General features: G+C 51.7%; 1 protein-coding gene across 3 annotated transcripts in view; it reads left to right on the plus strand.

The window, feature by feature from the left end:
- The window catches only part of CDK12 (cyclin dependent kinase 12), a 79,316-nt gene extending 70,140 nt beyond the window's left edge, over positions 1-9,176 (plus strand). For all 3 annotated transcript variants that reach the window (XM_045526370.1, XM_045526371.1, XM_045526372.1), the window contains 2 exons: positions 460-584; positions 4,261-9,176. The gene's annotated coding sequence lies outside the window, so the exon portion shown is untranslated. The remainder of the gene's footprint in view (positions 1-459; positions 585-4,260) is intronic.
- The last annotated feature ends 5,959 nt before the right edge of the window (positions 9,177-15,135 follow it).

Below are 15,135 nucleotides of genomic sequence, written 5' to 3' on the forward strand. Positions count from 1 at the left end.
GACAGGTGGAAACCTAGAATTGGCCCAGACGTGATGGATGGTAGAAATGCCAACTCGAAGGAGAGAGAGGAGGTTTGGCTTCTCTCCTGGGAGCTCTGTCTGGCCAAAGGCCGCCACCTCCCACCTCCTGCTGGAGCTGGCTCTTTTATAGTTGAGGTTACCATTGCTCCCTTGGCCTGCTCTAATAGCTATGGACTCATAGAGTTTTCCCCATTTACTGACAGCTCTGGAATCAGAGTGAGATTACAAATCACTCTTCTCCAACTTCTTTGGCCCATCACGAACAGCATATCTCTCAGTAGCACCCACTGTCCCTGCCCAGTAATTCCAGCCATGGGGAATATAATAAACACTGAGGCTGAGACCTGGAATGGGGATTATAGGGATTATATAGGGACCACACTGCATCACTGAAACAGCTGGAAATACCCATTCTGATCCTCTGTTTTTGGTTGGAAGTTCTTAGACAAAGGGAGACCACTGTTTACTGGCTCTTTCCCCTCCTCCTCACACTGAGATTTCCTGACACTCGGAAGTCCTGAATGTGGCTGGGAAGACAGCTACCTTCCTTTGGAGCCAAGATGGTAAGGAAATCTCAAGACCCTCCCCATCTTGTTCCCTTTCCTTGGCTGCTCCTCTATTCCAGGCCCCCTCCTTTCCTGCCACCACTCCCTTCCCATTCCTCCTTTCTCTTCTCCTCTCTCTCTCTCAGCAAGTTTTTTATGTGATTACAGGCACTGCATGGTAATTAGTGCTAAACTCATTTGCACAACTACAGTTAATTGGCTACAACAATTAATTAATGTGTTGGAAATTTGGCACTGGAAAAAAAAGTTTGTCATCAAAAAAAGGGCAAAAAATTGTAGAGTGAGGTACCCATAAAAATCGAGGGCAGGCTTCAAAAGCCCAGCTGGGCCTCAAACTTCAGGCCTGCCTCAAATGCCTTTATACTCTCAACTTCAACATGTTTTCCTCTTTCATTTTTTTCCCTCCTTTCTCTCTTTCCTTCTCTTTTTTTTTCTTTTACTTTTTTTTTTTTTTTTTACAACTTAAGCAAACTCATTTCCCTGATAAAATATAGCATGACTAATGGCTAGAGCATGTAAAAATCATTGGGAAAATGTCCTTGGAAGACGAATGCATTTTCAGCAGAATAATTAACTTAATTAACAAATTCACATGCATATTCATCAGGCTATTAATGTCTTCTCGGCTCAGCTTGATGAACATTGCGGTAATAACCATCTCATTTACATACTGCATTCTACTGCGATCCAAAACAGAGACAACATACAGGCGTATACACACACACACACACACACACACACACACACACACACACTCCCGAATACACACAACATGCCTAGGCCTCTCTTGACTTTCAGGTTGGATGGGAGTGTGTTTGTGTGTGCTGGGGGGAGCGGTGAGGCAGGGAGTGGGTGAGTGGGAACCCCGACTGGGTGGTGTGATCTTTTGAGGGTCATGAGTCAGGTGAGCTACGGATGCCCACATGTGGATGTCTGAGAGAACTTTCTCTCTCTCTCTCTCTCTCTTCCTCCCTCTTTTTCCTTGTTTCCTTTTCTCTGTGTCATTTTTCTCTCTTCTCTCACTCTCCGCCCCCCCTCCCCATATCTCTAGGGAAAAACTTGGTATCTGTGCCAACTTTTTTCCTCCTCCCCTCCTCCCTCTCTCTTCTCCTTCCCCTCTCCCAACTGCTGCCAGCCGGCATCAGCGCCGAATTGCCATCTCCTTGAGCTCTCTGTGGAGCAATCTCAGAGAGCAGTAAGGTGTGACGCGGGGCTCTGCCGGCTTCGCAGCACCGCCTGCGGAAAGAGCGCAGGATGGCGGAGGAAGATTAAGAGAAATCGCGAGCAGGGCTCGGCTGCCATTGGTGTGTGCAAACGCCGAGGAGGAAGGGAGAGGGAGAGCAAGGAGGGGGGAAGAGAAAGGGGGGGGGGAACCAGCAGCTGTCGGCCTAATTCTTCTAACACTCTGCTTGTGGTCATATTAGAAAAACAGATTATGCCCCTCGGTGCCACTCACTTATACTTGACATACGTTAATGTTCTATGTCTCAGTTCTCTGGATCTTGAGGATGGTGGACTTAAGATCGAAGAGGATGGGGGCCTGGGTGGCCAAGGGGCACTGAAAGACCCTGCCCTCTCATTCTCTCCTTACCTCCAATCCCAGATTGTATTCGCCCTTTAGAAAGCAAGCCTGGGCCCAGTTTGCATCTGATGCTTCCATTTGGCCCTGCGTTCTGCAGCCCCTTAACAGGTACACAGGTCAGAAGACACCTGGAAACCCTTTCCCCTAAAAGTCATCCCTCCTTTAGAGCCTTAATAGGTCACCTTTTTTAGGACCAAGTGAGATCAGCCTTGTAGCACCCCAACCTTTCTACCTTCCCTTCAAATCAGAAGTTAGGGGTAAGAGAAAGGGACCTATGATGGTAGGTGCTCCAAGAGGGGGTTACAGAGAAGCCATAAGCAAAACCAGGCTAGGATTGTTTCTGGGTTACTATGGAAACCAGGTTTCCTCCTCCTTGCAGGAAGGGAGGAGTGTCTGAGGGCTTCCTCATTCCACCAATCCTGAAGGTTGTAAAGGCAGAGTTTACTATGGCCTGGGGAAAGGGCTGGTCTTGGAGGACAGCTGGCCTGCCAGTCTGAGCCCTTTGACCCCCACCTTCCCTACCCTCCCACCCCAATATTCAGTCAAAGGAGGCTTTTTCCTCTGGTGCCTTGTCCTCTATGGAGACCTGTTGCTTAGCAACCACTAGTGCCTTCTTCCTAATAACTTGCAGGGACGGAGAGATATAATATCTGTGTCTATATTCGGTTCCCCTCCCCTGTCTATTTATATTTAACAACTGAAGCCCTGTCTTGGGTTCCCTTGGCACCTGCCTGAGAGGGCTCTTAGAGGGATTAAGCTGCAGCCTGAAGAAAGAAGATTACACCTGAGGAAGAACTTCTGAACAGGGAAGAGTGGGAGAAAAGACTGGAGTAGGTAGGGGATCAAGGGAAGCTGTGGAATCATTCTCTTAAGTATAGTATAGAATGAGGAAAAAAGTATTTAGAACTTGGAATGTGGGAAGGGGGTGTCCACAGGGATTCTGAAGGGTCAGCTCCAGGACCTGGAGTTCCCAGGCTAGCATTTTCCACTGCCCACACCCTTCCCTGCTCCTGCTTCCGGGCCATTTCCAGTCTAGGTCTCTCTTGTATTTCTGTATGTGAGAGGCCATCAGATCTTATATTTCCTGGTGTCCGGATGTTAGTATCCAGGAGAGGGGGCTGTGCTGATGTGTGGCCACCAAGGTCTGGATATCTCCCAAAGTTTTTCAGTCGCTAGGAAGGAGTTCTTTTAAGCACTCTGCTAGAAAACCCCACACCTGATCTGCCAGTGGGAGCTGTACAGTATCACCCAAAACTGAACAAGGAAGGTCTACATGGCCTGTATACAAAAGTCAGGGGACCTGGGTTTGGGTCCCCCTCTCCTTACTCTCCTGTAATCCCCAAATTATTATCCACTTAATTTTTAAAGCCCTTGTTGCTTCATCTGTAGGCCAAGAATAATAATAATGTTTACCTCGCTGAACTGTAGCAGGATCAGTTAAGGTAATATGTGAAAGAAAACACTCTGAAAACTAAAATATTATTTTAAGGCCTAAAAATATCTAATTGCTGGGGAGAGGGAGACATCATGAATCTCTGTACTTAGCCAGGGACTTAGCTCAGCCCTGGACTTAGGAATACCCCTTCCCACAGCTCTCCTATCTGCTGGTCTTCCATTAGTTTGTTAGCAGAAGGGGTATCTCTCTTTGCCCTCTGGTTGATGGGACAGGAAGCTATAAATCAAAATCAAACTTGAAGCCTTCCAAGGAGAGTCATGTGGCTTGTCCTATAATCCTTCTCACCTCCAGTCCCAACCTCTGACCTGTAGTCCTCAGCAGCCCTGCTGACACCTCACCCTGACCCTCCACTGTTTTCCTTGGTCAGCACCTTTACTGCTGTCGTGCTAACTCCCAGACTGTACAGTTTCACCCGCCACACCCGCCTTCTCTGCACCTCTTCCAACCCGAGCCTTCTGTGGGAGACAGATGGGGTGTCTGCAATGGAAAAGGCTCTGGGCTTTACGCCGTTGTGGGTGGGCAGCGCCCATCCCCATTTCCCCACTACTCCCTCTCCCCACCTAAGACACTCAGATTCACCCCAGGCAGTGCTGGGAGGTGTTGGGGATTCCAACTCTCTCCTCTTCTCTTCTCAGGCTCAGCCCCAGAAGCAAGGCCAGAATGACATCTTTCTCCAAGACCCAGTCCCCAGCTCCTCTTCATGGAAGACTAGTGCAGAAGAGGAAGTAGGTTAGGGAATGGTAGGGCTCTATGTGATGGGACTAATCTGGAGAAGCAGCGAGAGGCCTGGGGCCTTTCACTGGAGACTGGATGGCTGGGGCTGGAGGTCTGAGTTGACAGGAGGCTAAACCTGGGCAGCTCCTTTGTTCCAGAAATCTGGGGTCCCTGGAGTGAAGCTCAGCTTGGGGAGGGGGAGAAGGAGCTAACATTACAGAGCTCCACCTGTGAGCCAGGCATAATGCCAGAGCCTTTCCATACATGTACTGACAACTAGCGTGTGAGGAGTCAGGGCAAATAGGTGTCTCATCAGCTCCCAGCATCCCTGCACAGGTGACCACCTTCTCCTTTTATTCTGTGATGTCACTGCCAATTCTCCTACAGCTTTGACTGCTCCTTCTGTGTCTCCTTTGCAAGCTCATCCTTGACACCTTAGACTCAGTCAGGTTTCCCAGTTATACACTTTCATTATATATCCATCTTTCAGAGCACTTAGCAGAGTTATCTCATACTTATTTGTGTATTCATTTGAATAATGATCCTAGTTTCATTGGATGGGAAGTTCCATGAGGGCAGTGACCATATCTGTGCTTGCCAATGTGCTCCCAGTGCCAGCAACAGTGCCTAGCATAAAGCAGCTGTTTGGTAAATATTTGTTGAATGAATGAATAAATGACAAAGGGATATCTCTCTGGCCTAAACTCAGCTTCTTAGCCACTCCCTCACCCTGAGCTGACCCACCCCAATGCATGGACCAGGGAACAGGGTACCTGGGAGGTCAAGCTGCCTTGTTCTCTCTGGAAAGAGCTATCAGGCCAGGACCAGCCCTAGTTCCAAGATACGGGGCCTCTCTGTGCCAGAGTCTGGCCCTGCCTGTCTGCTCTCTAGCTTCTCCAAGGATTAAGAGAATTCAGAGTCCCCCCAATTTTTTCCCACATGGGGGCCTGAGATCACTCATGTGAGCTGGAAGGGAGAGGAGTTCCATCAGAGAAGGGTGCTCTGAAGAAAATCTCTCTTTTCTGCCTTAGTTGGGACTGCAGAGACCATCTGCTACTGCCCCTCTGTCTGCTTCTGTCCTCTTCCCCTGGGCTTCAGGGAAGGAGATGGTTAAACCAAGTAGGAAGGATAGACACTTTACCAAAAGCAGGACAGGCTGATTGCTCCTTGAAATGTCTGGGAAGCTGGGTTATGAGCCTCAGCCAGGTAACTGGAGCAGAGGAACACAGGATCCAGGAACAGCAAATCCTTTGGGGCTGTACTCTCTAGACCCTGGGAAGCAGGGGGTGGACAAAATGACCTCTAGGAGGTATCCAGCCTCCAGCCCAGGGCTCTGTCTGACTCCTTTGCTGCCGTTGCCATCTGACCTCAAACAATATTCCCAAGTCTGTGAAGATTTAAAGTTAGGCCAGGCCTGGTAGCTCCTTGCTCTCTGTGGCCACTCCCCATTACTAACCTTGGACAAGCACACGGTTACCGACCTCCCGGCCCAGAGCATCTCTCTGACCCAGCTCAGTGCCAATACCCAGTCCTCACAGCAGCCTCTCACTCAGTCCCTTTATCCTAACAGTCTCCAAAGCACCCAGGTATCTGGGGTCATGGATCTGGGAGCCATTCTGAGCAGTGTTTCTCTCTTTGACCCCACCTGTTCTCTGGGCCCCTAATGAAGCAGGACAACTCAGGCTGCAGGCCAAGTCCTTGTGTCCTTATCAAAGGCAACATCTGTCCCCTCTAAGAAGATAACCCTGGGGGAAAGGGGTGAGACAGGCACAAGGGAGAAACCCCAGTCTTGCCTGGGCCCTCACCCCACATTCCACTGCAGGCATACCTTGGGAGTGAGGGCCAAGAGAGCCACAGAGGCCTACACTCACACATACCCCTGCATGGGCCTTCCTGCCTCTCAGCCCCCACATATGAGAGCCCCTCCTGGGCTTACCCAACTACCTGGGCTGCTGCTGCTGCCAAGCGGCCTTCTTTTATTCATGCGTTGTTTTATTGCTGGCAAATGCTGCTGCTTGCCACTGTTGGAGGCGTTCCTGCCAAATCCATCCCAACATCTTGGCCTGGCATCAGGGCGGCATGCTAATGTGGAAATTTAAAGAGCCGCTCGGCTTTAAATCGGAATTTTAAATGAGCAGCAGTGCTCCGATGGGACCCAGGCAAAATCGAACAGTATCTGATCCACCCTTCCTCCTCCCACACCCACAGCATCACCCCAAGTTCCTCCCACCTCTCCCTTTGATTTGAACACTAGAGGAGGTAGTGGCATGGGACACAGTAGGGGAATAGGGAGGGAAGAGGGAGTTACCAGGGCAGAGGAATTGTTGCAAGATGGGGTCATCTGGACCAGTAAGGAGCTGGGGTCCCCTACTCAGGACCAAGAAGGGATCTACTTCTTGCTGTCACGGGCAAATGGCCAAATGGAGGGCGCAAGGCTGGCTGTAGTGAAACTGAGGTTTACTCCCTCACTTCCCATTTGCCAGAAATCAGGAAGAGAAGGCCTGCTCTGCAGAGAAGAGAGAAGGTAGAATTCCATGAAGACATTCAACACATAGCATACATTTGTGCACAGTGGGATGTGTGTACACAGCTGTGCGTGCGGGTTGGGATGCTTGCTGAGGTCCCTGTAGCACATGTACATGTAACTCACACACCACCCATGCATGGAGAGGAATTATCAACACATGGAGGGCAGTCTTTCTTTCCCTATCCAGGCCGCTATCCTAACCCCAGAGCAAGCTGGCCTCTGCAAGTTGCTAACCTACCTAAACTGTGGCCCAGGTTTTTCTGCAGCTCTGAATTCCCCAGTTCCTGGCAGCTACCTGGAGTCAGATGTGGAGATAGATCCCCCCAGCTCCTCTACCAGGATGGGGGCAGGGGGCACCTGAGGTCATCCTGTGCACCTGTCTTGGCCACAGTGTGGTGCCTTCTCTGTTAACCACCAGATGACAGGCTCAGACATCTCATCTGGGAGAGGTGGTGGGCACAGCCTTGGTTTCAGAGGGAAGAAGGGGCTAATGGGAGGTGAAAGAGGCAGAATCTGTGCCTCTCTGTGGTCCCTTCTCCTTACCTGTCTCCAAGAGTTAAATGGCCCCTCATTATCAGAAAACATTTTTTGAGTACCTGCTCTCAAGGAGGCATCATGCTTAGTTTAGCACAGTGCCTCACAATTTTCTGGGTTGATGGCAGCCCGGAGAATCTGGTTGTGCTGTCCCCAGTGGAGGGTCCACAGTAACTCACATGGTAACCTCAGCCTTACCCATATTAGGCTGCCAGGCCAAAGGATGCTCCCAGACCTTCCCCAGGATTCCCCCTCCCTTTAAGAAGGAGCCAGCTCCTCCAGGGGCTGGTATGGCTGCCAGCCAAGAGGCTTGGGGCAGGCCTGGGGCAGGCAGCTGGCACCTGCCCACCAGATCCCCAAGGAATGCCCTCCTCCCCCACCCCCACAGCCCCATTTAGATGGGCCCTGGGCTACCAGGAGATGGAGCTCACTTCTCCCCATTCCCAGAAAAAATCTCAAGGTGGACAGCCCATCACCTCCCTTTTCACTGTAACCTGCTCCAAGATCCTCCACCCAGAGTAGATACACTACAGACCCACCAAGCAATTTTTCCAGGCAGGACCAAGTGCATAATATGGTAGGTGTTGAACTGGGCCTAGGTAAGAGAACTTGAGGGGAAAGGCCTGAGCTGCATTCTGGGAGAAGTTGCTGAGGTCAAGAGACGTATGAGGAAGAACAACTCTATGCAATGAGATAGGACAGGGAGACATGAAGTGGAGGGCCTGAATGAATCTACTTCTTATCTAATTAGCAGCATGCAAATAATATGCAAATAACACCCTCTTTGTTTAGAGACCACAGGGTTGGTGCTTTTTGGAAGTCCATTGCAGAGGGCCCTCCATGCAGCATCTCTGAGACTCTCAGACTTGGGACACCCACGCTCAAGAGAGAGGCCAAAGTGCAGCCATCTGGTTTTAGCTTATTCCCTGGATTGGCTCATTTTCTGTGGGCCTCAGTTTCTCTATGTGTAAAATGGCAAGATTAATTCATTGATTCCTAAGGCTTTTTTCCAGTATTGACAGTCTGGGGTTCTCTGATCTGGGGCACAGGGCCAGTGCAGGGTGGAGGGGTTGATTCCATTTGCGAGGAGGAAGCCAACGTCTTCGGCTCTCTTGCCTCTGCTGCCCACCTCAGCAGTTCCGTCATGCCACTCCCCATTCCCCACACACCTGTCATCCCAAATGTGGGCAGTTTCTTGAAAGCAGTGTCTCTCCTACTGCGTGTCTTTTCCCATGTTGTTTCCTCTGCCTGGAATGCCCTTCCTGCTCTAGCCCCTCATCTGGCTAAGTGCCCTCCAACTCCACTAGCCTTACCTACCTTACCCCTCCACTCCCCAGTTCTGGCAAGGTGGCTCCCTTCTGGGTGCCCCTATGCACTGTCTGTTTACTTCTCTCTTTTCCCACTAGGCCATGGACTCCTGGGAATCCCCAATATAAGTGCATTAGTTTCCCAGGGCTGCTGTAACAAATTACCACAACCTTGTGTCTTAAAACAACAGAAATTTATTCTCTCACATTTCTGGAAGCCAGAGGTTCAACATCAATTTCACTGGGCCAAAATCAAAGTGTTGGCAGGGCCACACTCTCTCTGGAGGCTCTAGGGCAGAATCTGTTCCTTGCCTCTTTCAGCTTCTAGTGGCTGCTGCATTCCTTTACTCGTGACCCCATCCTTCCAATTTCTGCCTCCATCTTCACTCTTCACATCACCTTCTGTTCTCCTGTGTGTGTATAATCTCTCTTTGCCTCTCTCTCCCTCTCTCTCTCTTTTTTTTTTTTTTAGATAATGTCTTGCTCTGTTGCCCAGTGTAGAGTGCAGTGGCATCATCATAGTTCACTGCAACCTCAAACTCCTGGGCTTAAGGAATCTTCCTGTCTCAGCCTCCCAAGTAGCTGGGACTACAGGCACATGCCACCACGCCCAGCTACTTTTTCTATTTTTTTGTACTTTTTCTATTTTCTATTTTTTTTTTTTTGCAAGATTTCACTCTTGCTCAGGCTGGTCTTGAACTTCTGGCCTCAAGCAATCCTCCTGCCTCACACTCCCAAAGTATTGGGTGAGCCACTGTGCCCAGCCCTTTGCCTCTCTCTTATAAGGACACTTGTGGTATTATGTAGGGCCCACCTGGATAATCCAGAATAATCTCCCCACCTCAAGATTCTTAATTTAATCACATCTGCAGAGACCCTTTTTCCAGATATGGTAACATTCACAGGTACTGGGGACTCGGACATGGACATGTCTTTGGGAGCCATTATCAGACTACCAAAATAAGCAAAGACATTTTTAAATTTATCGTTTACCATGTGCCAGACACTGTACATTTTTCTTACTTTAATTAAGTTTTGCAATAACCCTGAAAAGTGGATATAAATGCCTCTAGACAAGGAAACTGGGGCTCAGGGAGATTGAGTCACCCACCCAAGGTCACATAGTTGGTAAATGTCAGAGCTGGGATTTGAAACCAGATGAGCTTGGCTCCAAAGCCAGCATGCTTTTGCCTCACCAATAGCCTCTGAGGCTACCCCAGGCCCTGGCACAGATTTCTTGCCTGAATGGATGTGCAGAAAGAGGAAGATAGGTGGATGAGAGAAGGGAAGATGAGGCCCAGCTTCCTAGTGATACTGGCTTAAGCTTTCTTTTGCCAAAGCCCCCTTACCACCCTCTTTTTCTCTCCCACCAACCCTGACCCCTTGTTTCAGAAGCCTGGAATCCCCCGCAATTTGCAGCCCCCTGCCAACTACTGCTGCCCAGAAGGGTGGCACAGTGCCTGGACTTCAGGCAGGAGCTATCAAATCACAGAACCAGAGGGACGTCTGGAGGTCACCTCATCTAGACCTCTGCCCACATCCAGGCCTGTGCATGAGGACAGGGGCAGACAGGGTCAGAGTAGGGGCAGCAGAAGGGTGAAACAGCCATCTCTCTTCCTTCAGCTGCCCTTTCTCCTTTCTCACTTCTTACACAATTTATATTGGGAAGCCCTCACTCCGGTCTAACCTTGCAGACATCATGCATAATGAAAGTTGGCCAGAGTCAGAAGGCCTACGACCCAGTCCTAGAGTCTCCAAAAAATAAAACGAGATTTTTGGCTAATCTCTTCACCTCTCTGGGCTTCTAAGTCTTGATCTTTAAAATGTGGTTGATAATGGTGATGATGATAATAATAATAGCCATCTCACAGGGATGTTGGGGGGATAAAAACACCGCTCAGGAAAGAAGTGTCCAACCCACAGCCTGGAGCAAGGCAGGTGCTGCAGGAATATTTTACAACGGCCCTCAGCCCTCCAGCCGAAGTCCCCTCATCCTGGATAACACAGGGCTCTGCTCACCTCAGCCATTCTGGTCTGCCTTGCGCGCTAGACTGTGAACTCCTCTTGGCAGGATCTTGTTCATTTTTAATCACCGCTCGTTCCCCTCCCCAGTGTCTAGCCCGTGCTCAGGCACGTAGGCTCAATATACATTTAACAAATAAACGAGTGAGAGTACGAGTCGGACTCGGACCCCCAAGTCCCCAGAGGCACAGAGCCTGACTCCCACCAACAACCATTCTCCGCACGACCCTTTCCCCTGGGGTCCAGGCGGCGACGGTAGCGGCGGGGAAAGAGGCGCTGCAGCTTTAAGATTTCTCTCGGGCGTCCCGGTTGCCAAGGCGCGGTTGCCAGGGGCCTGCGCTGAGCTGCGTCCGGCCTTAGCGCGCCGGCTCCGGGTTTCCTCCGCTGCCGGGGCCGCCGCCGCCGCCGCCGCCGCCGCCGCCGCCGCCGGGCCGCGCTGGGCTCGGCCACTCCGAACCGTCTGGCGGACTTGGCACTGGCCCCCGCTCCTCAGTGCCCCCGCAGTGCGTGGCAGGCTGCGGCTTCATTATCCTGATTGATTCCTCCTGCTCCCCGACACCGTGGGGGCCCAGGCCAAGGAAGGGGGGCGGAGGCGGCATCTGCGGGCCCCTGCCCAGGCCCTCGCTCCCATCGGCTCTTCAGGCTGCCGGCCCCTTGGTGCCCTGCTGCGGCCGGCAGGGCAGGGAGGGAGGGCCAGCCCCCGGCCTCTGCCCCATGGTGGGCGGGCAGGGACCCGAGGAGGAGCAGAGCACTGTCCGGCTAGGTGCGTCTGCCCAAGTGCCCGCTCTGGGCCACGAGCGGCCGTCTTCATTTTGCCTTCTCCAGGAGGATATGGAGGGGTTCGGGTGGGGAAGGAGCACGGTGGGGGACTGAGAACTTCAGGAGAACAAGTCCCAGCAAAATGGGAAAGGTGACATCGAGGAGCGTTGGTCACGTGGGCCAACGCCTGGTGACATGGATCTTATCACGTGACTCTCTGGGCAGCTTAAGTACAGTTCTCAGGGGAGTCTGGGACAGGGTCTGCCCAAGCCACACAGGACACCCGGCATGGATGTGAGCTCAAAGGAAGGCCTCTGTGAGGGAGAGGACCTGTCCCAGAATCTGGCAGGGTGTGCCCACCCACCCCCAAACGTTAGTGCTGAGACCTTAGGAGAAAGAGCATTTGGGAGCCAGGCCTGAGAACTGAGTCTTTCTAGTTCTGCTACTTGGTTTGTGAACTGGGCAAGTCACTTTGCCTTTCTTAGCCATGGTTTATTCATCTGTACAATAGGGCTAAGACTTCACGGTTTTCATTGGCTAAATGGGATATGTAATGTGTTGATGGCAGGACCCTACCTAAGTTCTCTGGCAAGAAGAAAGGGAGATGAGGGGCTGGCCTCCATCCCTCCCGTTTTGGGTGGATCCCATTGAGGGAGGTGAGTCCTTCCATATGCTTAAATCCCTTCTTACCTAGAAAGATGACCTTGAACTTTCCAGCCAAAACTGCCCCCTTGTCAGAGTAGAGGGGCAAAACTGCTCTCCACCTCAGTGGCATGACATGGATTCAATATCTAAATTCACATCAGGTTCTCCTCCACTCCTGTCCCTCTCTGCGTGCGGCTTCTCTTTCTACAAGCCCTGGCAGTCTCCCTCTAGTGCCCCAGCCCTGTCCTGTCCAAGGGCCAGACATGGGAAATCTCTTATATGGGCTTGGCCCATTTGGGTAACTCCACCCTTTAGTCCTCCTCACCCCTGGGAAAGAGGGAGCTGGTAGAGAATTTGAGGCCGTTTTCCCAGACCTGTTGTGTTTGTGAACACTATCTGGGCCACTCTGGCAACGCAGTGTCTATCTCTGGGCCTGTTTCCTCTTCTGTAAATTCGTTAATTTATTCTTCCAACCCATATTTACTGGTGACCACAGTGGGGCAGCATGGTGCACTCAGCAGGTGAGCGTGTGGGAATGAACACTGACGGGGTGGGAAGAACTCCTCTGTGAAACCACTGATCTTGTGTGGGTCAACAGATGCATACAGCAGCCTCTCCAATACAAGGGGGTTTGCTGCAGGGGGACCTCCCAGATTCTAGAACATTCCACAGTGTCATGATGCTTCCCCTCTCCTTCCTGAATACCGCAGACTCTTGCCCTGGACTCTTTAGTAAGAGGCTAATTACTTTCCTATGGGAAAAAACCAGATTCTAAAATTTGAGTCTGGGGCCTTTGTTCAATCCCTTTTGTTGGAATTACTTATTTTTACAACAATCATGCGTTACTTTTATATTCAAGAGGAAAACACAATAAAAACATTCCCAGTTTGGGAAAAAGATGCCAGGGAGCATTTTTTCCCTCTGGTAACCAGAGGCAGGTCAGCACATGTATCTAGGCCTGCTAAGCTGCCCAGGACCCTTGAACAGTGTGGCTTTGTGTGTGCCTGCCTCAGTCTACCCACTAGCCCAGCTGCCCATCCACCCATCCCTGTCTGGCTGGCTCCATCCTCAGTGCCTGTCGCTCTCGGCTTCACTTCCTATTAATACAAACCACGTGGGACCCTGGCTGTGGCGTCTCCAGGCAGAAGAGGAAGCCACAGCCGCCTAGTGGCTGCCAGGGAGGCTGGCAGGAAGGGGCATCTCCACCAGGCATCTCCTGGGAAACAGTGAGCTCCCCAGAGAAGGGACATTTGGAAATAAAATTCCTGCCTGGGTGTATGTGTGTGTGTGTGTGTGTGTGTGTGTGTGTTGGGGTGGGAGAGGGAGTTAGGAAACCTCCCCAGCCCCTGTGCTCTTCTCTCTCCTCAGGGAAAGCCTGTCTCAGCAGCCCCCCTCACTGCCTCCCCAACTCCAGCCCCTATAGGTTCTACTGGGACTGGACAAGTGGCCTAGACAACGTCCCTTCAGATTCATGAGACAGTGGAGAAGTCAGAGGCCCAAGTGCTCGGCTTCCCTGCCTCGCCCTGTGGCTCTGGCTTATTACACCTCCCTCTCTGTGTCCCAGCCTCCTCCTCTGTAAAATAAGGGAACTGGATGAGATTTTCTTGTCATTCTTAGTCCCTACGTTGGGGCTCCTCCACAAAGCCCAAAAATACAGTCAGGGCATTCTAGGCCATTCTTTCCTGCACTTAGAACAGATATCTGATAGGAGCTCATGCTTCCTTGTGTGACCTTGACTGGTTGCTTAAACCAGCCTGGGCCTGTCACCTGCACATTGATTCATTCAGGTATTTGTAGGTGCTTTTTGAGAGTGAAGTCTACACTAAGAAGGTCCAGAGTAGCCCACATTTCCATGAAAGAGGCTTCTCAGCTCCCCCGTACTGTCCTGTACCAGAGGCCAGCTGCATGCCACGTTCCTTTCATGACAGCCCCCTTCAGGAGGAGCTTGAGGGCCCTGGAACCTTCCCTTCCCATAGTGTCCAGAGCCAAGTGAAGGGAGAAGCCATGGTGTGTCCTGAGAAATAGGGTTGGAGGTGATGTCCCTGCCCCCTGCCCTGTCTCACCCCCAGCTGTTTCCCTTTGCTCTCCCTTGCCCTTGAGGGACCAAGCCCCCACTCCCAGCCCAATCCATCCTTCTGCAGTAAAATTATGGGATGCCAAAAGTGGGGACAAGGAGCCCTTTGTAATCCACAGGCAGAGGTCAGAGGGCCCAAGTAAAACCAAGTGGCTCTCTCCCAACTGGAGTGCCCCCTCCTCACGTCTAACCTCCCAGAGCTCCCCTTCCTCAAGGGACCCCACCTTCGAAGCAGGCTGGCAGTTGCTGAGAGGGTTCTCCACGCAGGAGATGGCCCCCACAACTTTCGGAGGAGACAGAGGATCTCCAGAAGGAAGAGGGTCAGGGGCTGTGCAGAAGCCCAGGCCTCCTTCGATGCCCTCTCAGGAGGAAGCCTTGGCTGGCCCCCACAGCCTGGCCTGATCCTGGGGCTTCTCAGCCCTCCGTCTGCCCTCAGGGAGGGGCCAAGGAGTTGGAGGTGGGAGAGGAGAAGGAAGGTGAGGGGGATGGGGAAGCCACAGAAGCAGCGAGAGGGAGTGGAGACCTGGACTCTGACTTGTCACCTTTACTGGACACCTACTGTGTGCCAGGCAACGGGCTTTGTCCCAGTTTTACCTGTATCATGTCATCCAGTCCTCATCCCAGCCCTGTGCATGGTGTTATTATTCTGCTCTGACAGAGAAGGAAACTGAGACTCAGACGCATTATATAACTTGCCCAAGGTTACACAGCTTGTCAGGAGTGAAGCCAGGATCGCAGCCCAGGTCTGTCGGCCTCCAGTGGGTTCTCCCTGCTGCCAGAAAGTCCTCCTCCTGGAAAAGCAGGTCTGGGGTTGGGGTTTTCAGTCGGAGCTAATCAGGATCCCCAGAGGCAAATCTATTGTCATCTGCCCTCCTCCTCCTCACCCATCTGCCAGGCAAGTCGCAGGTGAGCCCCCTGCCACGGCCCC

The sequence above is a fragment of the Lemur catta genome, chromosome 15 (genome assembly GCF_020740605.2).
Source record: "Lemur catta isolate mLemCat1 chromosome 15, mLemCat1.pri, whole genome shotgun sequence".
Classification (NCBI taxonomy): domain Eukaryota; kingdom Metazoa; phylum Chordata; class Mammalia; order Primates; family Lemuridae; genus Lemur; species Lemur catta.